This window comes from Phyllobates terribilis, unplaced genomic scaffold (genome assembly GCF_046119375.1).
Source record: "Phyllobates terribilis strain yellow unplaced genomic scaffold, ASM4611937v1 Scaffold_2__4_contigs__length_985480577, whole genome shotgun sequence".
NCBI lineage: Eukaryota > Metazoa > Chordata > Amphibia > Anura > Dendrobatidae > Phyllobates > Phyllobates terribilis.
The window spans coordinates 57,998,977-58,024,116 of NW_027362762.1; the positions used below are offsets into that span (position 1 = coordinate 57,998,977).

The 25,140-nt window shown below is 45.4% G+C and overlaps 1 protein-coding gene across 2 annotated transcripts in view; it reads right to left on the reverse strand.

Annotated features, from left to right (window-relative positions):
* DLG2 (discs large MAGUK scaffold protein 2) overlaps positions 1 to 25,140 on the reverse strand; it is a 1,666,258-nt gene that overhangs the window by 1,400,504 nt on the left and 240,614 nt on the right. The gene's annotated exons all lie outside the window — the stretch shown is intronic.

The following is a 25,140-nucleotide window of genomic DNA, read 5'->3' on the forward strand; positions in this document are numbered from 1 at the left end:
AGGTCCACAGCATCACTATGGTCCTGGAGCCTAAGTGGTACAGATACAGTCCACAGTCCAATCTTACCCAGGTCTTGAAGCCTAAGGGATCCCAAAACGATCCACAGCCTTATCTAGGTGCTAGAGATTAAGGGGTACCAAAAATGGTCCATAATTTCACCCAGGTCCTGGAACCTAAGGGGTCCCAAAAGGTCTGGAGTCTCACTCAGTTACTCAAGTCTAAAAGGTCCTAAAAAGGTCTGTATGACATGACCAATACTATTCAAGACCCCTAAGAATTGAAGTCTGAGATTTTAGAAGCTTCAAGTTACACCACTGATCAGCGGTAATCTATGATGGAATCTAGAACTGCTCAATTATCCTACAGCATCGCCACAGGGGAACTGAAGCATTACCCAGTGCCCATTTAAATTAATGTTTGTACAGAGGAAGGATGCTCTTTGTAGTAACTTTCAGAATTGATTAGGGTACTGGACTGGGGCCATCCTTTGTTAAAAGGGTTGTTCAGCCTTATAATGACCTATCCTCAGTCTAGTACGTCTATATCAGATCGGTGGGGAGCTGGGAGTCGGACCCACTGTTTTCAGCTCCAGATGTAAAAAAAAAAAACGGAGCCAGAAAAGCAAAACTCTGTTCCCCTGTTCAGTTCAATATGAGAGGAGTATTCGGCAATGGCCACTACACAGGTAACAAAGTTATACTGTTTCTGCTCTGTTCATGGTTTACATCGAACTGCCACGGGGAATCAGCTGATCGAAGGAACTGCCAGGTATCAGACCCCGCTGATCTGATATTGATGACTTATCCATAGATTAGGTAATCAATATCATAATATATCATTAATAATCTATGGTACTAATAACTGCTGGCACATGGCAGAGGTTATATTTTCTCTTCTCTATTAACTAGATCATAAAAGGGATATTTCCATCTTGCAAAGTAAAGACTGAATGGGGCTGGTTGACTGTCTCATTTCAATAGGTAAGCCAGGCCCCTCTATGCATTAACATTAACATTAAAAAAATCAGCCAGTCGGTCAGCCCCATCCACACCGCACTAATAATGTGCTGGGCCAGAAAATTCTCTTATGTGGGAAACACAAGCAGGTGTTGGAGCTGCCGAAACACCAGAAGATATACACTGATGAACAAAAGGGTAACAATGTTTTGAACTTTTGAATTTCAGGCTCCATATCTCACCATCCACTACTGCTTTGAATGTGAGACTTCCATCATTTTACAGACATTCATCTTGGCTATCTTACACATAAATTTGACTTGCAGCTATTTAGCATATGATTACATTCTTGACACATCACTGCATTGTTACTATCTTGCTCCTAGTGGTGGAAAAATCTTTTTCTTACTGTAAACTACAAAATACAACCTGTTCTCACTGTCACCGCACAGTTGGATGGTGATCAGGGAACAGTGGCTCCTACCCTGTCCCCAACACTGGGGGGAGCACTAGCTCGCCCTATCCCCCGGGATACCTCTGAAGGTGAGGATGCTGGGTGCCTCCGCCCTCGCCTTAACTCCTGAGTTAGCCCTCCGTCTGTTCTCCTCCCACACCCAGGTAAGGGGGCGCTACTGTGCACCGTAGAACACCCACCCGACAAACAAAGCTACACAGACAGGGGTAAACAGAAAACTCCAGGCACACAAAATATTCACTCACATATAACAGAGGGAAGCACTAGGGTGTTAAGGTAGGGAAATAAACCAAAATGGAGAAGGATAAGGAATTACCATTCGTACAAACCAAACAACAGTCTCTAATAATCCCTCCAACTCTCCTTCTAATAATAACTCCTCTCCTTCCGTTAGCCATGCAGCAAAAGCTAGCTCTGACAAGGACTAAAATCAGAGCCCAGATTATAAAGGGAAAAAGAGTGGCTAACCGAGCTCAGCTGTGAGTACCAAGATCTCCAACATGGCCGTTTAACCCCTGTTCTGCCAGAATAAATAAAACGTGTCTTAAAATGAAGCAGAAGTGCTTCTTCTCGGAGCCGGAGTAGGGGCCCTCAGAAGCTGCGGTTTTCTGGCTCCACCCCGTTGCGGTAACCCCGTGACACTCACATTCTCTAATAGCTCAGTGTGTCATTAAGTTGATTCCCAAGTGAAAGGTCACTGATTCAAATCAAAGAGCATCCATGAAGATTTCCCAAGAAAAGAGAAGCAACATCATCCAGCTCATCGATAGCGGTCTCTCAGCCAAGAAAATTGCCAAACCACATCATGTGAGCGCCATGACAGTATGAAGAATACAAAATGAAGTCCGTCCAACCATTCAAAGCCAAGAGGTGGACGTCCAAGCAAAATATCAGAGTCATCAAGTCGGCTCATCAAAAGGTCTATCCGTTCTGGTGAGCCACACACGGCAGTGGAGGCGGCTCATATGTTTCGTAATAGTGAGATCACAGACGTCCATGCAAGCACTGTGCGACGCACGTTACACAAGTCTAGAATGGTGGCCCGAAAAACGGTGAAGCAGCCTCGACTTCAATATCTTCATAAGAAGCATTGGCTCGAGTTTGCAGAAAAGTACGAAAAGTGGACAGTAGAAGATTGGAAACGGGTGATTTGAAGCGATGAGATGAAAGTCAATACACTAGGCTCTGATGGGTGCAAATGGGTCTGGGAGAAACAAGGGAAAAAGGGGCAACAGATGGAGAAATTGAAGGAACTGTAAAGTTTGGTAGAGGAAGCCTGATGATATGGGGTTGTTTCACAGCCAAAAGCGTTGGATACTTGACCAGGATCGATGGTGGTCTCAATGCTGAGCTATAAGTGTATCCTACTAGACAAGTTACTTCGCACACTCCAGTACTATGGGTATGAAAAGGACATAGTGTTCCAGCAGGACAACGACCCGAAGCATACGTCAAGATTGGAGAAGAAATGGTTCAATGACAATGAAGTAGAGGTGCTGGATTGGCCCCCACAGTCCCCAGACCTCAACCCAATCCAACACTTGTGGGTAGAGGTGAAGAAAAAGCTGTATACATACCCAAGCGAGGCGACCAGTCTGCACCAAGTTTGGGAACGTGTAAAAGAGACCTGGGATCAGATTTCGGTTGAGATATGTTTTAATCTGATTGAGAGCATGCCCAGAAGGATTCAGGCAGGGCTGAAAGCCAAAGATGGATTTACAAAATACCACTGAAATAATAAAAATTAAAATTTAGATTTTTAGGTGCAAAACAGTAACAATGCAGTGACATGACGAGAATCTGGATAACTAATCCTATGCTAAATAGTCGCAAGTCAAATTTATGTATGAGATGGCCAAGATGAAGGTCTATAAAATGATGGTCGTCTCAAAGTAGTAGTGGATGGTGAGATATGGAGCCTGAAAGTCAAAATTTCAAAACATTATATTATCCTTTTGCACGTCAGTGTAAGAAAAATGGGCACAAATATAATTAGGATGCGGTGTAGTTATATATTAGGAACATATCTTAAGATATTTCATTTCTAAGAGGACAGAAAACCCTAAGTTATAAATGTCTGGCTGTCCTAAGCCACAACTAGTGGGAGATCTCCGCAAATAGATTTATATAGCTGCTAGCATTAAACTTAAAGGGGTTGTCCAGGAATTTATATAGATGGCCTATTCTCAGGATAGATCTTCAATATCAGATCGCTTAGGGGTGCAACATGTGGCACTGCTGTCGATCTGTTGTTCTTGGTGCCGGTGGCGTACGGCTGTGCTCAGTTGCAGAGCGAAACTACACAGTGCCATCAGATGTATAGTGGCCATATTGGGGTAGTGCAGATTCATGCCTAGTCATTGGAATAAGGGGGATTTGCAGTACCATGCTATGGCCACCATAAATTTGACGGCGCTGTGTAGCACTGCTGAACACTGTCAGCATCAAGCACAGCTCATCAGCGGGGGTGCCAGGTATTGCACCCCCACCGATCTGATATTGATGACCGTCCCTAAGAATAACCCATCTATATAAGGTACTTTAAAGCACAAAATTAGCGATCATGCAATTTACAAACTCATACTTCCTTTAATATTAGGAAGAGTTTTCAGCACACTCCTTACCAGCAGAGGCAGGATTACAATGGCAGGTGACACCTCTATACACAGCTGATAACAGGATCCAGCAATCACAATAGGACAATGTCACAGCTGACCCTGCTCTAAATCCTTTTACAATTTGCACACGCTGATTAGATGCTTCAATACAACAAATAGGCCTAGGTTCTGTTCATTGTGGCTCATGAACATGTGCACTTCCTGTAACAACAGGAAGTTAGAGCGTAAAAATGCCCCAGTGGCCGATGTGAGAATTCCAAGATTTCTCATTATTATTTTAAAAAAAAAATAGAAATATGAAAAAGAGCATTGAAATTGAAAAAAAATAAAATATATATATATATATTCTTATTATTTATTTTTAACACAAAAACCTGAATAAGCTGTAAAGTCCCTTTATAAAATGAAATACCTTAGCAAAATGGTGGGAAGGTAAGGGAGGAGACATGTGAAGAAGTTGCATCCATTCCAGACCTTGGAGCACGAAGGGACGCCAGTATTGTAATGGCGTATGTCAGGTTGGGAACCCGCGTTACATACATTGCTTTTGTGTTTTGAGTTTGGTCTCCGGTCCTGTATCTTTACCCAGTGATCATGGCAGATAATAATTCGTATACCCTTTGCTGCTGTTTTGCCATGTTACTCTGCGGAGCAGCGCTCTGCCTCTAATCAGGCTGCATAAGAATAAAACGAATGCTCTAAAGGTGTCACTATCTTTCATGAATTATTCAGCTTGCTCCCTGTCTGTCTATAGCTGCAGAATGTGTTATGTCTGAGAAACTGACATTATTCCCATAAAACACAATATCACCAGCAGCAAATAAATTATTCCATATAGCTGCCATTAAAGGAGTCAGAGGATTCATATGTGACATATTTACCTTATATCATCTGAAAGGATAAACTGCTATTATCACAACTAGGTGGATATTATTACAGGGATGTTCAGACCTTTATAAAAAAAATAACCTCCATATCACTAAAATTACAAAAATGTACTATCCCTTTAAATTGTGCCTTAAAGGGAACCTGTCACCATGAGAATGCAGTCCAATCTGCAGGGATCATGATATAGAGCAGGAGGAGCTGAGCAGATTGACATATTGTTTGGTGAGAAAATATTTAGGATAACTTGTGTTGTAATCATTAAAACTCTGATCTTTCTGGGATTTTTGGTCCAGTGGGCGGTCCTATCAGTAATACAGGGATAGCTGTCAATCACAAATAGGACCGCCCACTGGAACAAAAATCCTAGAAAGTGCAGAGGTTTAAATGATTTAGGTCAGGCTTATGGAAGTCTCTTCAGAAGAGCCCGATGCTTTGCTCTCAGCCATTCTTGGATGTTTTTAGATGTGTGTTTTGGGTCATTATCCTCTTGGAGGACCCATGTCCTTCAACTCAGACTGAGCTTTCTGACACTAGGTCAGACATTTCGTTCCAGAATGTCTTGATAATCTTGAGATTTCATTGTACCCTGCACAGATTTGAACCAGTAAAGCAGTCCCAAAACATCCCGAGCTCCTCCATGTTATTTTTCTTTTTACAGTAGGCTTTATTTTTGTGTCCGTGAACATAGAGCTGATGTGACATCAAAAAGCTCCAGTCTTGCCTCATCTGTCCAAAGGACGTTCTCCCAGAAGCTTTGTGCCTTGTCAATGTACATTTTGGCAAATTTCAGTTTTGCTTTTTTATGATTTTCTTTCCTCCATCGTCTTCCATGAAGTCCACTTTGGCCAAGACAGCGACGGATGGTGCGATCTGACACTGATAGACCTTCACCTTGGACTTCACCTCTAATGTCTTTAGAAGTTGCTCTGGGCTCTTTGGTTCCCATTCCTATTATCTGTCTCTTCAAAGTGTCATCAGTTTTCCTCTTGTGGCATCGTTCAGGGAGGTCGACTATAGTTTCATAGACCTTACACTTCTGAATAACTGTAGTAACAGGAGCAACAAGCTGTTTGGAGATGACCTTATAGCCTTTACCTTTAACATATTGGTCTATAATTTTCTTTTTAGTCTCCTGAGACAACTATCTCCTTAGCTTTCTTTGGTCCATGTTCAGTGCTGTACAAACCATGATACCAAACAACACAATGACTACTTTTCACCCTGTAAATAGGCAACTGATTACAAGTTTGTAGACACCTACGAGTCTACACGAGTGTGTCAGATGTGACAGTCGCCCTGCAGTTGGTTGCAGAAGATCTCTTTGTTTGGCATTACAGACACCTTCTTAGCTGTTTCGCTCTAGGACCCAGCGGCTACCTCCTTCGTGCTCTAATTGACACCCTGGCCTGGGTGTTTAAATATTTTCACTTTGCAGCATGAGGGTGCCGGTGATATTCACATGTTTCCTTCTGAAAGCTTGGAGCTCGTGCTGTTCTTACTTCCTCTCTGGTGCTAAGACGACGTGTGTGCTTTCTCTCTGAAATCGGCTCAAGCTAAGTTACTTTCCCCCGTGTCTGTCTACATTGTTGTCTTTAGTTGTTAGTGGGGACTGACTAGTGCTAGCCAGGGCCTAGATCTAGGAAAATACAGGGTTTTAGGTTCCTGTGTGGTGATTGGTGAGGAACCAAGATAGGAATGTTAGGAGAGACAGGGTAATATCAGATCAACCTAGGAGGTCTCTACTCCCCCTTTCCCTAGTTTTTTTTTTTTTTTTTTTTTTTTTACAAACTTTGGATTTTTTTTCACTAATGAAATAAAAAATAACCTATAAATGCTTGGTATCTACGAACTCGGAATGACTTGGGGAATCATAATGGCAGGTCAGTTTTAGCATTTAGTGAACATTGTAAAAAAAAAAAAAACAATTGTGGAATTGCACTTTTTTAGCAATTTCACCACACTTGGAATTTTTTCCCGTTTTCCAGTACACAATATGGTAAAACTAATGGTGTCCTTCAAAAGTACAACTCGTCCCGCAAAAAAACAAACCCTCACATGGCCATATTGACAGAAAAATAAAAAGTAATGGCTCTGGGAAGAAGGGGAGCAAAAAACGAAAACGCAAAAACCCAAGGTGGTGAATGGGTTAAATCTTTTCTAGGGGAATCCTCATTTTTTTCCTGGACCATTTTCATTAGTTTTTTTTTCTGCTGAACCAAAATTGACAATGTGTGACTTTCATTAGGTGATATTCTGTAAATTTAAATTGAGCATCATTTTTGTCAGCTTGAAGTTACTTCAGTGACCATTGTGTTTTTTTTTTTTTTTTTTACTTTTCCAGAAGGGTACCAATTTTGGCCATATGTGTATATAGGAAGACATCTACTGAGCACAGAAAGCTATTGGACCCTCCCCGAATTGTGACTATGGCCTCCTACCCTCCATGGGCCCAAGTGCAGCCAAACCAGCTGCACATGAAGTATGCTTGTCCCCATCATTTACTAGAGACTGTATCAGTCTTTGGACACTTTTCTGTCCATTAACTCCTATGAATTTCAAGTAAATTCCCAAAAGATCATTGCATTGCCTATAAGTCTCCTTACACTGGCTTGGGAGAAACGTTTCTCCTTAGATGCCATAAAGTATTAATCCACTGCTGTATTATCTATAGGAAACCAAGTGTGTGGGGGTTCCGAGAGAAATGTCTGAAAATGATTATGAAGGCATTATTACATACATGCTTCCAAAAAATATCTCCCAAAGTTGTCAGAGACTATAATCCAACGTCATAGGGCAACAAAGCCAACTCAATGACATGTGGGAATGATGGCGTATGATGGATATATGGCGCTGTTCTATGGATATGACCAGATTTATCATGGAAGACATAATTATAATTTACTACATGCTATAACCTCAGTTGGAGTGGATTGGCTTTCTAGATTTCTCTGATGCATGTCTGCACTTAGCCGGCCATGGTATAGGCTAATTGATGATTTATGAGTTAATGGCCAATGTGCAGAGGACAAAGGGGTGAGACGTTCAATCAAGGTTCCATATTGCTTTTAGAAAGATGTTCAGTGAACCACGGCTCTGACTTCACATCAGATGTTGACCCGTCCGAAGAGGAGAAAGCAATTTAATCCATAAATAAAGAAAGCGAATCTTAATTCACAGAACGGTTAAATAGTCACTAATCCCGAAGAAGAATTATGGATCTGGAGAAGGCCCTGAAATTACCAGCTGTCCGCGCTTTAGATGGATAAAACCCGTTCTTACAGATCTGTCACTGGAACAATTTAAGAACAGAACTTTTAAGAAGAAATCTACTTTACATATTGTCCGAAAACAATGGGAGATAGATACTTACCTCCAAGGATACTATGCTAGAACTGATAGAAGAAGAAAGGAAGGAAAGAGTAAGAGAAAGAAGGAAAGGAAAAACAAGGGGAAAAAGGAAAGAAGAGAAAAAAATGGAGGAAGGGAGGATAGAAAAGAAAGTAAAAAAGAAAGAAAGGAAGGATGAATGGAAGTAAGACAGAAGGGAAGAAATAAAGGTGGGTAAATGAAGGAAAGGGAGGAAGGGAGGAAGATAAGAATGATGGTTGGAAGGATGAGTGAAGCAAGATGGACAGAAAGAAGAAAGACTAAAGGAAGAGAGGGAGAGATATCTGGGAGAATGCAGGCAAAGGGGGGAGTAAGAAAGGGGGCAAAAGAAAGAAGAGGAAGAATGAATAAAAGTAAGACAGAAGGGAAGGATGGACAGAAGGAGGAAAGACTAATGACAGAGAGGGAGATATATGTGGGAGAAGACAGACAGGGAGAGTAAGAAAGGGAGAGAAAGAAAGAAAGAAAGAGGGAGGAGGAAGGAGGAATGGAAGTAAGAGAGAAGGGAAAAAAAAATGAATGAATGAAAGGAACAAAAGGAGGAAAACAAGAAGGATGGTTGGAAGAATGAGTGAGGCAAGATGGACAGAAAGAAGAAAGACTAAAGGAAGAGAGGGAGATATATCTGGGAGAAGGCAGGCACAGGGGGAGTAAGAAAGGGAGCGAAAAAAAAAAGAAAGAAAGAGAAAAAGATGGAAGAGTGGAAAGACAGGGAGGATGGTGGGAAGAGTGAGGGAGGATGGACAGAAAAAAGAAAGAGTGAAGGAAGAGACGGAGAGGTAAGTGGGATTAGGCAGACACGGGGAGTAAGAAAATTTGGAGAATGGAGACAAAAGAGAGGGAAAGAGGGGAGGAAAGAAAGAAGAGAGAAACAATTTAGGTAAGAGAGTGGGATAGACATTACCATCTTATAAACGGGGACATTCAAGTCCAACCCATAACACCGCCCAGGAGCGCCCCATGGGGAGACACTTTTGGTTGGGGTTTAATTAAACTTTGCCCCTTTTGAAGTTTGGTTCCCAGGATTGTCCGGCCACAATCAGGCCTGTTAGCCAGTTGGCCATTTTACTGCTGATGGATGTAGTGACTGGGTGATGGGGGCAGCTGTGGGAATAATCAGTGTAAGAAGAAAATAATGGGGAGAGAGGGCACAGTCAGGAGGGCAGGAGACCCCCACACTGCAGACATATATAGAGCAGAAGTCTGCATGGCGCTGTGATCTGAGATCCGCCGCCTTTTATTCTGTATCTCATTATATGTAGATGACGCACTCCTGGATGATTTCGTCACATCGTCTGCCAGATGCCATCGTCTGCGAAAACAGCCAAAATTCCACGCACTTTGCTGAAATAATCTGAAGAATAAAATGTCAGCGCGCGTCATGAAGATGCCCAGAACAGCCACTTATAGGGAAACTTCAACATTATATGCACCGTGTTTACCTGGCAACAGATGAAGGTAGTCAGTGACTACACCAGTGTGGCGGTATGCAATGCCGCTATAAGGGGGAATGCCAGGGAGGATGCAGCTTCCTCCATTACACTCTATGGGAGCCTCAGAGACTGCTAAGAACGACTTATCTCCATTCCTGACATAGAGTAAATAATTATATCCTCTAATAAACAATCCTTAGATCTTTGCATTGTGTGTTCCTCAGATATTCCTCCTGGAAAATTATGAATAAATTGACAACTGGATGTTACCAGTTAAGGAGGTGTCAATCAGAGCCAAAATGTGTAGGATACAGACCTACAAGGGGGAATGGTGACTGCTATGAATCAGTTTATTATCACATTTCTAAGAGAAAAACAGAGGAAAAGCATAATGTAGAATTATTAGGAAGGAAGATCTAGGATGGGGAAGACTTTACTAAAACAGTCGTGTCGGGAGGTATGAACAGTCCTCTAAAAGTGGGGAGGGTAGCCATGTTCTCCCACAAGGATCCCCATCAGGGATCCCATCTGCCTTTGACACAGTGGACCATTCCCTCTTACTACAGACTCTCTCATCTCTCGGCATCACAGACTTGGCCCTATCCTGGATCTCCTCATACCTAACAGACCGGACATTCAGTGTCTCCCACTCACACACCACCTCCTCATCTCGCCCCCTATCTGTCGGTGTCCCCCAAGGTTCAGTTCTAGGACCCCTGCTCTTCTCCATCTACACCTTCGGCCTGGGACAGCTCATAGTCTCAAGGCTTTCAGTGTCACCTCTATGCTGATGACACACAGATCTACCTCTCTCGACCCGATATCACCTCCCTACTAACCAAAATCCCACAATGTCTGTCCGCTATTTCATCCTTCTTCTCTGCCAGATTTCTAAAACTTAACATGGACACAACAGAATTCATCACCTTTCCGCCATCTCATTCAATCCCCCCAACTGACCTATCTATCAACGTCAATGGCTGTCCACTCTCCCCAGTCCCTCAAGCTCGCTGCCTTGGGGTAACCCTGGACTCTGAACTCTCCTTCAAACCACATATCCAAGCCCTTTCCACTTCCTGCCGACTCCAACTCAAAAATATCTCCCGGATCCGCACATTCCTCAGCCATGAATCTGCAAAAACACTAGTGCATGACCTCATCATCTCCCGCCTTGATTACTGCAACCTCCTGCTCTGTGGCCTCCCCTCTAACACTCTCGCACCCCTCCAATCTATTCTAAACTCTGCTGTTCGACTAATCAACCTGTCCCCCTGCTATTCCCCGGCCTCTCCTCTCTGTCAATCTCTTCACTGGCTCCCCATTGCCCAGAGACTCCAGTTCAAAACCCTAACCATGGCATACAAAGCCATCCACAACCTGTCTCCCCCATATATCTGCGACCTAGTCTCCTGGTACTTACCTGTACGCAACCTCCGATCCTCACAAGATCTCCTTCTCTACTCCCCTCTTATCTCCTCCTCCCACAATCGCATGCAAGATTTCTCCCGTGCTTCCCCCCACTCTGGAACTCTCTACCCCAACATATTAGACTCTCGCCTACCGTGGAAACCTTCAAAAGGAACCTGAAGACCCACCTCTTCTGACAAGCCTACAACCTGCAGTAACCACCGCTCCACCATACCGCTGCATGACCAGCTCTACCCTCACCTATTGTATCCTCACCCATCCCTTGTAGACTGTGAGCCCTCGCGGGCAGGGTCCTCGCTCCTCCTGTACCAGTCGCTGTCACATTGTGTTCAAGATTATTGTAATTGTTCTTGTATTATACCCCTTTTTCACATGTAAAGCGCCATGGAATAAATGGCGCTATAATAATAAATAATAATAATAATAATAATGGAGAAAAGGAGAAAAAGGAAGTAGAGATGAAGGAAGGAAGGAGAAATGATGGATGGAAGGAAGGGAGAAAGGAAAGAGGATAGAAGGAAGAGGGAGGTGAAGAGAGAAAGGAGGGAAGGAGGGAGGGAGAAAGAAAGGGAGGGAAGAAGGGATAAAGGAAAAGGAAGGAAGGGAGAAAGGAATGAAATAGATAAGGAAGAGAGAAAGGAAGGGAAAGCGGAAGGGAAAGCGGAAGGGAGAAAGGATGGGATGGAGGGATAAAGGAAAAGGAAGGAATTTGAAATGATGGATGGATGAATGGAGAAGGAAAGGGTATGGGAGGAAAAATAGTGGCTGAAAGGAATAGAGGGAGGAAGGAAGGGGCTATAGGAAGGAGAAATGATGGTAGGAAAGAAGGGAGAAAGGAAGGAGAATGGAAAAAAGGAAGAGGGAGAGGAAGGGAGAAAGCAAAAGGAAGGAAGAGAGGAAGGAATGGAGAGAGGAAGGAAGATAGGAATTAGAAAGGATGGATGGAGAAGGAAGGGGTATGGGGAAAGAAATGATGGATGAAAGGAATGGAGTGAGGAAGGAAGAAGGTATAGGAAGGAGTAATGATGGATGAAAGAAGGGAGAAAGGAATAAAGGGAAGGAGGATGAAAGGAAGAGAAGGAGGAATGAAGGAAAGGAGAGAGGAAGAAAGGGAAAGAAGAAATAAGGAATAAGGAGAGGCACAAAGAGAAAAAAAGGGAAGAGAAAAGAAGAAGGAAAAAGTGAAGAGCAGAGGGAGATAGAGAGGGAGGAACAAAACAAGGAAGTTAGAGAAATGAAAAGAAGGGAGGGAGAAAGAGCGAGAAAGGAAGGAAGAAAGAAAAAATGGAAGATAAAAAAGGAGGAAGAAAGATTTGGGAAGGATTTGAGTTCTGGGGGTATACTTGCATTACACGCACGCCGCTAGGTTCAGATAGGGGCGAGACAGGTTACATGAATTCTTTGTAATCCTGGGGGAACCGTTACTCAGGGTGACCATAGACCATGTGCTGCAGCTTCTCTCAGGCACACAGGTGTATTGACCCTCGGGCACAGACACGTAGGTTGTGTCTCTTGTTGACCAGACACACTTGACAAGAGTCCTCATAAACGGTAGAACAGTAGCATTTAATAAGAAGCCACATAGCCAGTGCAAGTTAAGTCTTATGTGCAAAAGGCTCCAGTGACAAACAGTACAGTTTCCTTAGCAGCACAGCAGTTCACAGTCTTCCCAGTAGTACAGGACAGCACAGTTCTAATGCAAAGGCGCATTAATGAACACAACATTCTTTACAGCACAGTGAGATGGAGGAGGGGGGAGGGTTTGCTGAGGGAGATGATCCCTGTGACACCATTTCTTCCAGTCCTTATCTTTCCGCCTGACAATATTCTGCACTGCTAGTTCAGGAACTCTACCTGACCTGTGCTTAGCTTCACTCCTGACTTGAATCCTTTTCACTTGCAGGGGCGCTTCTGTGAGATACAGAACACACACAACACCTTTCTCTTCGGCTTCAGCCAGACTGTAAACAACTTCCCCACAATCCCCCTGGGGCTCTGCTAAAACACTCCCCTTCTCCTATGACTGTGTTAACCCCTCTAGTTGCTGGATGCTTTTAAAGCACCAGTACTACTTCTGCATGTCACACTTGCCCCCTATCCTAGTAGCATGGCATAATGACTTTGGCTGGAGGACCCTTTAGTGTTAGGGGTAGATCTCTGACAGATTGCTCTTTGTACATTCCACCAAGTAAAGAGAGCGACTTGCTTGGAGCATTATGTGATGGAGTCGTGGGTTGTGAAATTCCTTCACACATTCCTGCACTGATTCCATGTCTCTTCCCCACATCATGCAGATATTAATAACTAATCTGTGGCTTCTGGGCTTCTAATTATCAGTAAAAGCCACAGGTGCGAGCGCCAAATCTCCAGACTCCAGTTATAAAGGAGATGAACTGGTTAATGTGCGGCTCCAGCACTTTCAGAAGCCATAAACCAGTAAAGGAAGAGGACAACTGGTCTGCAGCCTTCTTCGAGAAGACCTGAGGTTGGGGCAAGCAGCAGGACACTTCTCACCTCTCTGCTCGGTGCCTTTTTATACAGTAAATTAAATTAATGCATCAGAAAACCCGACAGGATTGATACAATTAAACCCTTTCTATCTTCTGCCTCCTCTTCACCTGGAGAACTTGTTAAATTGTGAATTTTAATAGCAGCGGGAGAATGCAGAAATGTGAGAGATGAAAGGGGCTGACATCAGTCAATCACAGTAATTATACCAATCTTTCCAGGAACAGAAGAGGAAAATTCTTTGATACCTTTCTATTTTGCTTTGCACAGATAGAACATTAGAGCGATTATTTCAGATAATGGAATCAATTATCCAAACTCGATAAACTAAATTTCTACAATAAATTATCACATAATTACGGAGAAGTTTTTTCACCCTGGACAAAGATACTTCTCGCTTCCATAGCCATGGATCTAAGTATATTGTTGGAGCCCAAACCTTAAAATGAACCTTCTTCTTAGCATCAGGTTATTATTTTAAGTTCAAGCATGTCTGGACCGAAATGTGTTCCCAGGTCTCCATTGGTGTTCAAGTTACAAACAGCAAGTTTGCTGGATAGTGACATAATCTAAGGCAGGGGTGTCCAACATTTTGGCGTCTCTGGTCCACAATAGAAGAAGAAGAGTTGTCTAAGGCCACACAAGGCTCTTTAGTCCACGCGACCATGATGTCACCAAAGGTTCTTCTTCCCTTGGAAACTAGATTGATTATACAGAACTGGTATTATCAGATTATCAGTGCAATTTCTGGTTGTTTTTTTTAAACAAAACAGGCGGCCCAGCGACTAACAATCCCATCACGCCTGATGCTGTGTATACCTGTTTAGGGATGGCAGGCCCATGGCAACTAAACCACCGGAAATTTGCAAGATTTCTGACCCCTTTGGACTTGCCTAAAAAAACAAACTCATCCATAGGATGCAGAATTTTTCAACTCGGCATTTGACCTGCGTTGTGGATTGGAAGCAGCGAATTTCTCTCCACACATTATTCTTCAGGGGGCGACTTTGAGCCCCTTCTCTGAGGAGAAAGGATAATTTGATTGAGCAGTGGCATAACTACAGTCCGATGGGCCCAGGTGCAAAATTTGGACCTGGGCCCCCAACGTGCATGTTGGTCAGATGTATGGCATTCTAGATTCTATAAAGAGATACGTGTTCACTCCCCATTAGTAGTGGCCCCATCATGGCCCTTCCTATAATAATGTCATCCATCCTGAGTCCCTTTCTATAATAATGTCCTCCATTCTGGCTTCTTTATTAAATAATGTCCCCCATCCTGGGCCCATTCCAGTAATAATGTTCCCCATCCTGCCAACTTCCTATAATAATGTCCCCCACCCTTGGTCCCGTCTTATAATAATATCCTCCATCCTGGCTTCTTTATTAAATAATGTCCCTCATCCTGGGCCCCTTCCAGTAATAATGTCCCCCATCCTGCCTTCTTCCTATAATAATGTCCTCCATCCTGGGCCTCTTCCTATAATAATGTCCTAAATCCTGGCCCTTTTATTGCATGCATTGCGGTGCAACAAGCCGGCGGGTCTCTGCACACATCTAGGTGAAATAGGCGCTGGTGTTACAGGGTCCCCCTTATGCAAGGGCTCGGCTGCACCCTTTGCAACCATGATCGGTTCACCCCTGATCCTGAGACATGATGGGAAGAGATGATTGGTCCAGGGCGTTCCAGGACCATTGATGGAATTGTCCTTTAACTCTAGTTTTTCTAAAAATTATAGTCAGCAAGTCCAACACTATTTTTGCCCCAGATTTATGAACCTCTTATGTTGGTTTTATTTTGTTAGGTGCCCTACTAGTATCAACAGTGTCCAAACTTCCTTCAGGCTAAATCCTATAGTGTTAATTTCACACAGATCATTCTTAAGTGCTCTGTGATCCCTTCTATTCTCTGGAGAGAAGATGAATCTGATATTGTACTCGTAGCGGCTCCAGGCAAGATGCTTTTAAAAAGCCATAAAAGAGCCGTGTCAAAACTCGTAATGGCCACAAAGTAAAGGTCTTCTCAATGCTCAACGTACTATAGTCTGAGGATCATGTTCTGTATATAGTAAACCTTTGCAATCTGAAAAGTAATAATTATAAAGGGTTATTATTTCCCATCTTCATAGATGGACATTGATGGATAGAGCTTAAAAAAACAAGTAGTTTTTCAATTTACAGCTTATTAAAATTTGCAGCCGTTCTTCAGATATTAACACTTTTCTTTTCTTTACAACTTGTCGCCTGGGAAACCGACCACCGCTGCTGTTTAGATTGCAAGCACTGCGCTGAAGCAAGCCGGGATTAGGAGGTAACAGCACGCTCCAGCGATCTTAGCTGAGTTGCTGCGGTTCCTTCCACTTCTCAATAATATCACTCACAGGTGATGGGGGAAGATTCAGGAGGAAGAAATGTCATGGACGGACTTGTTACCCCGGTGGCTCCTATTACAGGACTGTGCTGGTATCAGTGAGCTCTGCACCACCGGCCGCTCTGTCACATGTTGGTAAAAGCAGATGACATGGCGGGGGGTCAGGGGTTATACACCAGGGCGAGGGGGCAGATGTTATACACTGGGGGCGGGGGGCCAGATGTTATACACTAGGGGCAAGAGGCCGGAGGTTATACACCGGGGTTGAGAGGTGCCGGATGTTATACACTGGGGGGCCAGATGTTATACAATAGGGGCGAGAGGCCAGAAGTTATACACTGGGGGTGTGAGGGGCCAGAAGTTATACACCGGGGGTGCGAAGGGGCCAGATGTTATACACGGGGGGGGGGTGAGGGGCCAGATGCTATACACTGGGGGGTGAGGGGCCAGATGTTATACACCTGGGGGTGAGGGGCCGGATGTTATACACCAGGGGCGAGAGGCCGGAAGTTATACACTGGGGGTGCGAGGGGTCGGAAGTTATACACCGGGGGTGCGAGGGGCCAGATGTTATACATGGGGGAGTGAGGGGCCAGATGCTATACACTTGGGGGAGAGAGAGTACGAATGTTATACACAGGGGGGCGAGGGGCCGGATGTTATACAATGGGGGGAGAGAGGACATATGTTATATACTTGGGGGCGAGGGGCCGGATGTTATACACTGGGGGAAGAGAGGACAGATGTTATACACTGGGGGGCGAGTAGCCGGATATTACACACCAGTGAAAGAGGGGCTGGATGTTATACACTGTGGGAGAGAGGCCGGATGTTACACAGGGGGGAGAGATGTTGGATGTTATACACTGGGGGAAAGGGACTGGATATTACACACCAGGGAACGAGGGGCTGGATGTTATAGACTGGTAGCGAGGGGCCGGATGTTATACACTGTGGGGGTGAGGGGTGAGATGTTAAACACTGGGGGGATAGAGGATGGATGTTATACCCTGGGGGGCGAGGGGCCAGATGTTATACAATGGGGGCAAGGGGCCGGATATTACACACCAGTGAACGAGGGGCAGGATGTTATACACTGGGGGTGAGGGGCCGGATGTTATACACTGGGGGCGAGGGGTCGGATGTTATACAGCAGGGGACGAGGGGCAGGATGTCACACACCGGTGGACAAAGGGCCAGATGTTATACACTAGGGGTGAGGGGTCGGATGTTATACACCGAGGGACGAGGGGCCAGATGTTATACACCGGAAGACGAGGGACCGGATATTACACACCGGTGGACGAGGGGCCGGATGTTATACACCGGAAGACGAGGGACCGGATGTTATACACTGGGGGAGAGGGGCTGGATGTTATACACTGGGGGCGAGGGGCCGGATGTTACATACCAGTGAACAAGGGGCTGGATGTTATACACTGGGGGTGAGGGGCCGGATGTTACATACCAGTGAACAAGGGGCTGGATGTTATACACTGGGGGTGTGGGGCTGGATGTTATACACTGGGGGTGTGGGGCTGGATGTTACATACCAGTGAACAAGGGGCTGGATGTTATACACTGGGGGTGAGGGGCCGGATGTTATACACTGGGGGTGAGGGGCCGGATGTTATACACTAGGGGGTAATGTATATTTATATATATACGGATCTCCAAAGGTTCAGAATTTGCAATAACCACGATCTTGGCATCCTGTGCCGGAATTATCAGAATATTACTGAATAATAACACAATTAGCTGGTAAATACTTAGAATTTTTCCCATTACTGCCCTCCATAGTTATATGTAATGTGGGCTGTCAACTCCCACACACGTGTCTGCAATATGCAAAGTTTGGGAAAAAAGCAGAAAGTTCCCAGTAGTACAGTTCATTCATTAGCACATATGCTCAAGCCGGAAAGACCATTTTCCTCTGATCATTCATAATTTTACATGTTGCTATGGAAACAACAAGAAATTTCATATTTCTATAAAAGGAATTCCGGGAAGAAAAAAAAAATAATATATATATATATATCCAGGCACGTCTAAAATATCTCCAGAACATTAGATAACTCCGTTCTCATTCACTGTGTCGCGGTACGGTAACCAACAGCAACAGTGACAATCCAGCCGGCAGGTTACATGTGGCATATGTGGGCGTACATATTGATGTGCATGGATGAATAAGGGAGGAAGAACGACCTGAGCTAAATGTGTCTGCGGTCCGTGTACAATTATACGGTGGGCTGAAACCGATAGGGAGCAACAGACTCATAATGGTCTCTGAAAAAAAAAAGTCTCAAAATATAGAATAACACAGCGAGAGAACGAACGTGGGCACCACGCAAGCCGAGGAGTGGGTGGGAGTGAACGATTCCCTGACTGTTACATAGGGATCTACTGTTACTTCGTTACCTTGTAGTATCGGGGTCGGAGGTTCACTCAGAACAGGAGAAACTCAGTAAAGAGTCAGCATAGAGGTGGGGTATATCGGGGGGGGGGGCAATAGACCCCCTACTATTCATGGGAATACTTCTAAATTAAAGGATAACTCATTTCTTTTTTTTACTATTCAATATTGATGATTCTTTGTAATGTTCACCATTTACTTTATTTTGCTTCCTATTTTCCAAAACTGAAAAAGTGCTGAAAGTGTCGTTTTATCTGCCTTGTTCATGCACTTAGTGAAGCTGATTTGAACTGCAGGTCTAGCAATTATCCAGAATCCACTATGAGCTTCTCTGAATTTTTGATGATTATTTGTAATGTTCACCGTTTACTTTATTTTGCTTCCTTTTCTCCAAAACTCCAGTCTGAAAGTGCTGTTTTATCTGCGTCGTTCATGCACTTAGTGAAGCTGATTTGAACTGCAGAACTAGTAATTAACCAGAATCCAGCGAGAGCTTCTCTGCTCCCCTCTGCCAAGCTCAGACAGCTATATACAAAGATTCTCCCTTGTGGAATCATGGCACAGGGGAGCAAAGTAGCTTAGACTGGAGTATGGAATTTTGGTAGAGGCCCAGTTTAAATCAGCTGCGCTGAGTGCATGAACGAGGCATTCAAAACAGCACTTTTTGCATGGAGTTTTTGAGAAACAAAAGCAAAATAAGGTAATGGAGTATATAATAAAGATTCAGAATTTTGCAAAGACTGATCAATAAATAAATAATAAAAAAGTTTAGTTCTTTTTTATAGGGGTTGTGAGGTGCAATCAAATTCTCACCCATCTGTAGAATAGGTGATAACTTACCGATTGCTAGGACTTGCACCGTTTAGCAGAATGGGGAATTTTTACCCCCAAAAGGGAGCTTTTAGCTTCAAGTTGGATGCCTGATGACCACCACTCCATTCATTCTCAATGGGGATGCGGAAAAGAGCTGAGTGCATGGCTCGGCAGCCCCATAGGAAATAAATGGAGAGACAGTGGAGCATGCACACTGCTGCTCCTTTCAAAAAAGAACAAAGTGCCCCGTTCAGCCAATCGGTACGGATCCAAGGTATTGGACCACCACCGGTCAACACGCTCTCATTTATCCTGTGGATAGTTGATTACTTGTTTTCCCCAGTCAACCTCTTCAAGTTCGACTATCCTGGATTCACAGGGGACAGGGATCCAATAGATCTATTCTAGATTCAGAGACATTTCTGGATGCATAAAATCTGATGTAAAATTCATAGCGATTAAATGTGGCTGCTGGGCAGAAAGCAGCCAGGTTTACAGTATGTAAATCCCGCCCAAAAGTGGAAGTTTCTGGGTGGGCTATGGGTGTTAGCAGGAGGGTTGGGAGGTGTTCCCTGAATGGGAGGGATTGAGATAAGCTTTATGTAAACTCCAGCCCAAAAGTGTGAGTTCCAGGGTGGGCTAGGGATGTTACCAGGATGGATAGGAAGTGTTTCCTGAGTTGGAGGGATTTGAGCATGGTTTATGTCAACCCTGACCAAAAGTGAGAGTTGCTGGGTGGGCAAGGGATATTAACAAGAGGATTGGGAGGTATTCCCTGTGTGTGAGGGATTGAGACAAAGTTTATGTAAACCCCACCAAAAGTGGGAGTTCCATGGTGAGCTAGGGATGTTACTGGGAGAGCAGGAAGATGTTCCCTAAGTGACAGGGATTGGGACAAGGTTTATGTAAACCCCAACACAAAAGTGGGAGTTCCAGGGTGGGCTAGGGATGTCTGTGGGAAGGATGGGAGGTGTTTCCCGAGTGAGAGGGATTGGGGCCACCTTTATGTAAACCCCAGCCCAAAAGTGGTTGTTCCACGGTGGGCTCGGCATGTTAGTGGGAAGAAGGGGAGATGTTTTCTGAGTGGGAGGGATTGGTTTTGCTTCCTCAAAACTACACAGAGTAAGATGAAATTATAAGAGATCCTAAAATGTCACAAAATCTAAAATATATACAGCATTTTTATTGGTATATGGTCTCCCATGCTGGTATGTGCTGCCCCCATCCTGGTATTTGTGCTGCCCCCATATTGGTATTTGAGCTCCCCAATCCTGTTCCCCCATTCTGTTATGGGCTGCCCTCATCCCCATCCTGGTATGCATAGCACCCTTCACCCCCAATCCTGGTATGCATGGCACCCCTCATCCCCAATCCTGGTATGCATGGCACCCCTCACCCCCAATCCTGGTATGCATGGCACCCCTCACCCTCAATCCTGGTATGCATGGCACCCCTCACCCCCAATCCTGGTATGCATGGCACCCCTCACCCCCAATCCTGGTATGCATGGCACCCCTCACCCCAAATCCTGGTATGCATGGCACCCCTCACCCCCAATTCTGGTATGCATGGCACCCCTCACCCCCAATCCTGTATGCATGGCACCCCTCACCCCCAATCCTGGTATGCATGGCACCCCTCATCCCCAATCCTGGTATGCATGGTACCCCTCAACCCAATCCTGGTATGCATGGCGCCCCTCATTCTGGTATGCATGGCTCCCTCATACCCAATCCAGGTATGCATTTTACCCCATCCCTTATCCCTATCCTGGTATGCATGGCACCCCATCCCTCATCCTGGTATACATGGTACCCCTCATCCCTATCCTGGTATACATGGTACCCCTCATCCTTATCCTGGTATGCATGGCCTCTCATCCGAATCCTGGTATGCATGGCCCCACCAGATCCCTATCCTGGTATGCATGGTACCCCTCATCCCTATCCTGGTATGCATGGCACCCCTCATCCCAAATCCTGGTATGCATGGCACCCCTCATCCCAAATCCTGGTATGCATGGCACCCCTCATCCCCAATCCTGGTATGCATGGCACCCCTCATCCCCAATCCTGGTATGCATGGCACCCCTCATCCCCAATCCTGGTATGCATGGCACCACTCATCCCCAATCCTGGTATGCATGGCACCCCTCATCCCCAATCCTGGTTTGCATGGCACCCCTCATCCCCAATCCTGGTATGCATGGCACCCCTCATTCCAAATGTGGTATAAATGGCACCCCTCATCCCAATTCTGGTATGCATGGCACCACATCTCTCATCCTGGTATGCATGGCCCCCTCATCCCAAATTTGATATACATGGCACCCCTCATCCCAATCCTGGTATGTATGGTACCCAATCCCTCATCCTGGTATGCATGGCACCACATCTCTCATCCTGGTATGCATGGCCCCCTCATCCCAAATTTGATATACATGGCACCCCTCATACCCAATCCTGGTATGTATGGTACCCCTCATCCTGGTATGCATGGCACCCCATCACTCATCCTGGTATGCATGGTACCCCGCATCCCTATCCTGGTATGTATGGTACCCCTCATCCCTATTCTGGTATTCATGGCACCCCTCATCCTGGTATGCATTGCACCCATCCCTCGTCCTGGTATGCATGGCACCCCATACCGCATCCTGGTGTGCATGGTACCCCACATCCCTATTCAGGTATGTATGGTACCCCTCATCCTGGACATGGCACCCCTCACCCTAATTCTGGTATGTATGGCACCCCTCATCCCCCAATCCTGGTATGTATGGCCTCCTCATCCCCCAATCCTGATATGCATGGCACCCAACCCCTCATCCTGGTATGCATGGCTCCCTCATCCCCAATCCTGGTATGTATGGCCCCCTCATCCCTATCCTGGTATGCATGGCACTTCTCATCCCCCAATCTTGGTATGCATGGCACCACATATTCCTATTCTGGTATGCATGGTACCCCTCATCCTGGTATGCATGGCACCCCATCCACCATCCTAGTATGCATGCTACCCCGCATTCCTATCCTGGTATGCATGGTACTCCTCATCCCCAATTCTGGTATGCATGGCACCCCTCATCCCCAATGTTGGTATGCATGGTACCCCTCACCCCCCAATCCTGGTATGCATGGCACTCTTCATCCCCAATCCTGGTATGCATGGTACCCCTCACCCCTCAGCCCTGGTATGTATGGCACCCCTCATCCCCCAATCCTGGCATGTGTGGCCCCCTCATCCCCCAATCCTGGTATGTGTGGCCCCCTCATCCCCCAATCCTGGTATGTGTGGCCCCCTCATCCCCCAATCCTGGTATGTGTGGCCCCCTCATCCTCCAATCCTGGTATGTGTGGCCCCCTCACCCCCCAATCCTGGTATGCATGGTACCCCTCAATCCTGGTATGTATGGTACCCCTAATCCCCCAATCCTGGTATGTGTGGCCCCCTCACCCCCCAATCCTGGTATGTGTGGCCCCATCACCCCCCAATCCTGGTATGCATGGTACTCCTCATCCCTTTCATGCTGCACACATACAAAAAAAACCAACAACACTTATACTCACCTTTCTTCCCTGTGCTCCAGCGCTGCTGTGTCCTGTTCTGCCAGAGGCTGGGGGAGGAGTGTTGCGCCGGAGTACGCGCGTGCCCATACTGCGCTGTCCGGCGCCATTTTGCTGAAGACACACTGCAAATGTGTCTTCAGTAAAATGGCGCCGGATAGCGCTATGTGCATGCGCCGATTCCGACGCCTTCACTCCTGCCCCAGTCTCCGGCGAGAAGAGAGGCTCCGTGGCAACGCTCCTCCCGGTCAGGTAAGTATGTAACTATGACGCCGGAGATCGTGGTATGTGTTCAGTGCCTACGCATACCGTGATCTCCGGCGCCATACACTCCTCTTACCTGTAACGGCTCCATGCGTTCTTCTGTCTGGAGCCAGGATGCGCGTCGTGCTTGCGCAGTCTATAGAGGCTTCAGACAGAGGGACGCTTGTACGATTATATTAGTGCCAAAAGCAAAATAATAAAGTTTAGTTAATTGAAAAGTATTGTCAGGTTCTCTGCAGTCTGAAATAGCTAAAAACAGGCCTACTTATAACAGCACAGCAAATGGAGAAGTAACAGATTTTACTTGTAGTTTAGCTTTAAAATGGTTATCCAAGATTACAGAAATATGGCTGCTTTTTTCTAGAAACAGTGCCTCACCCGTCCACAGGTTGTGTGTGGTATTGCAGCTGAACTTTAATACTAGAACAAACCCATGGTGAGGTGTGGCGCTGTTTGGAAAAAAAAGCAGACATTCTTTTTTCAATCCTATACAAACCCTTTTTCTATAATTATACTCAATTATAAAAACATGTACTTAGGAAATGCACCAACCATTTCATATATAGACCATGTCTCCAAACACCAACAACCGCCCCTTGAACCATGAACAGTGCACGTGAACTGTACTGCAAAAACCTAAATAAATCAGATAGGAGTACCCCCGAACCCTCAGCAACCGAGTCATATCGCTGGTTAAACCTTATGGAAGCTGCAGCAAACATTGTGAAAGGGCGTGCAAAATTATGCAACCAGTGCATTGTAAAATACAGAGTCTGTGCTTGCACCCGACAAGCCCGGAGCTTCCTTTCCAACGCCCGTCATCCCTTGAGACGATATAAAAAAATCTGACTTTAACCCTAAGTCTGGACAACCCCTCTAATATTTTTATATGCGAAAAAAGTTGCAGTCCTTGCAAGTAAAACCGGACTATGTTGGATTTTTCAGGTGGTGACAAATTTGCTTGCAATTTCGTCTCCAATTTTTTCCAAACTTTTTTGTCAAAAAAATAAAATAAAATAAATAAATAAATAAATAAATACACTGCTCAAAAAGGGAACCCTGAAATAACACATCCTAGACCTGAATGAATGAAATATTCTCATTGAATACTTTGTTCTGTACAAAGTTGAATGTGCTGACAACAAAATCACACAAAAATCATCAATGGAAATCACATTTATTAACCAATGGAGGCCTGGATTTGAAGTCATCCCCAAAATTAAAGTGGAAAAACACACTACAGGCTGATCCAACTTTGATGTAATGTCCTTAAAACAAGTCTAAATGAGGCTGAGTATTGTGTGTGGCCTCCATGTGCCTGCGTGACCTCCCTACAACGCCTGGGCATGCTCCTGATGAGGCTGAGTATTGTGTGTGGCCTCCACGTGCCTGTATGACCTCCCTACAACGCCTGGGCATGCTCCTGATGAGGCTGAGTATTGTGTGTGGCCTCCACGTGCCTGTATGACCTCCCTACAATGCCTGGGCATGCTCCTGATGAGGCTCAGTATTGTGTGTGGCCTCCACGTGCCTGTATGACCTCCCTACAACGCCTGGGCATGCTCCTGATGAGGCTCAGTATTGTGTGTGGCCTCCACGTGCCTGTATGACCTCCCTACAACGCCTGGGCATGCTCCTGATGAGGCTGAGTATTGTGTGTGGCCTCCACGTGCCTGTATGACCTCCCTACAACGCCTGGGCATGCTCCTGATGAGGCTCAGTATTGTGTGTGGCCTCCACGTGCCTGTATGACCTCCCTACAACGCCTGGGCATGCTCCTGATGAGGTTGCGGATGGTCTCCTGTGGGATCTCCTCCCAGACCTGGACTAAAGCATCCGCCAACTCCTGGACAGTCTGTGGTGCAACGTGACGTTGGTGGATGGAGCGAGACATGATGTCCCAGATGTGCTCAATCGGATTCAGGTCTGGGGAACAGGCGGGCCAGTCCATAGCTTCAATGCCTTCATCTTGCAGGAACTGCTGACACACTCCAGCCACATGAGGTCTGGCATTGTCCTG